The sequence below is a fragment of the Corvus moneduloides genome, chromosome 6 (assembly GCF_009650955.1).
Source record: "Corvus moneduloides isolate bCorMon1 chromosome 6, bCorMon1.pri, whole genome shotgun sequence".
NCBI classification, from domain to species: Eukaryota; Metazoa; Chordata; class Aves; order Passeriformes; family Corvidae; genus Corvus; species Corvus moneduloides.
In genome coordinates, this window is record NC_045481.1 from 29317934 (window position 1) to 29319859 (window position 1926).

The 1926-nt window shown below is 32.5% G+C and overlaps 1 protein-coding gene across 5 annotated transcripts in view; it reads left to right on the forward strand.

Annotated features, from left to right (window-relative positions):
• The window catches only part of NOVA1 (NOVA alternative splicing regulator 1), a 146326-nt gene extending 145293 nt beyond the window's left edge, over positions 1–1033 (forward strand). For all 5 annotated transcript variants that reach the window (XM_032112929.1, XM_032112930.1, XM_032112932.1 and 2 more), the window contains one exon: positions 1–1033. This exon is cut by the window's left edge and continues 4808 nt beyond it. The gene's annotated coding sequence lies outside the window, so the exon portion shown is untranslated.
• The last annotated feature ends 893 nt before the right edge of the window (positions 1034–1926 follow it).

Sequence of the window (1926 nt, forward strand, 5' to 3'; positions counted from 1 at the left end):
AAGGATGGGTCATGCAAATTACTATATGCTTATTGATAACACTCACACATTTCTGTCTGGACACTCTTTAGTCCATCTGCTGACTCCTAAATGTCCATTTCACTTGAGACAAGATGTCTACATACTCCAAATTTCAAATGCTTTGATGTGGATTTTGGGTGGATTGAGGGCTACTGTTTACCACAGATTCACAAACTGAGACTGGTTTATTCTATAAGTGATAGAGAATTCAAATGGTATTTTTTAAATGCAAGAATAACATGGCTTAGCATGTCCCTATCTGGTGCAATGCAGTCCCTGTACATATCATATACTGCATCTCTAATAAAAATGGTTGAAAAATCTTTAATGAAAAGAGAACACTATACTCTATTATAGTTCTATAAATATGTTTGCTTCCAGAAGTTTTGCGTCTTTGTTTTTTCCTCAAAAATTTAATAGCCTATAATAATTTCTTGCAATTATATGTTGATGCCTTTTGTTCAAAGGGTAAGTACTGTGCTGCTTTAACTGGTTCTTGGCAGGCAACTTTACACACAGCACGTTCTGCTTGTAGCTGTATCCATATATTTTTCTCTTAAAATTGTGTTTCCCTATTGTAGAATAATTAATTTAGAATTTATTATTATTTTAAAAGTAGAGTATTTTTTCTATACAGATTAATACAATAACCTCTATATTATATAAGCAAAAAGATATGCAGAAATGTTTACATCACATATAAACATATATACCGCTATTTGTAAATCAAACTTTTTTTGTGATTAAATTAAAAAGTAGTATAATTTCAGGTTTATAATGCAAATGTTGTTTAAACTGAAGACATTCAGTATTTTGCTTACAATATATTTTTAGGGATAATTTAAAATGTGTAGCTTTAAAGAAAAGAAAGTTTTACAGAATTATAGTGGGTAAGCAGCTGTTCCCACATTGTTAGGGCACAGAAGTTCCAATTGCCGCATTAATCAAAGTATTGAGACTACAAAATCCATTTCATTTAATCTCATTATTGAATAAACAGCTCTGTAGTGATGCCTATTTGTACTTGTTTCTCTAATAAAAATGCAACTGTAGCTCTCAACACAAATTAGTTTTAATTATTTAAATGATATGAATTTGTCAAACATAAATAATCTAACACCTGGTTTGCCTTTTCATTTTCTGAAAAAATGTTTCGTGAAATCTAGTAGAGGATGATAATGGGGAATTACAAAGGTAGGTCTATGTATTTATTCCAATTCTATTAATTTTAAAAAAGGGCAAATGTGAGTTGATTACTGTCTAGCAGGGTGAAAAAGTAGTCTGTTTTATTGCTGTGCAAGGACACAACAGAATACAGCAAAGCAGAAGGATGTCTCACATACACTGGTTCTATGCAACTCACCTATGCTCATGTCTGAGAATTGGTGACAATGATTTACAGTTTAGCAATTTTTCTTCTGAACACAAGGAAAACATTACCAAGAGATAAGTGGTGTAGGCTTTAAGATGCTTAATCAAGATGCCAAAATCTGCCATAACAGTCACCCATATATGTGAAACAAGCCTTCTCAGGCAAAAGAAAAGGCTGAATTTCCCTGTTATGTCTTTGTTTTAGTAACTTCATTTCAGGAGACCTGCCTGACCACACAAGAGGAGTACCCTAAGTGTCAGAAGGGTATAATATCATATATAAGCCAACTGGTAGCTAACTCTGAAAATGGAGATCCATTTGTTTTCTCCACAGGATAGTACAATTATGGTTTCTGTTTCTGTTTAATGCTACATTTTGTTTTAAAATATTTGCTATTTAAAATTCTGGATATCCTAACACACTACCCTGAAATCATTTATCGTTTGGTTGAGGAAATATATAATCCAGTTGTGGTTGTTGGTGGTGGCCTCATATGGCACTTCAAGCAGTGATAATTTGTATGACTTTCTGTA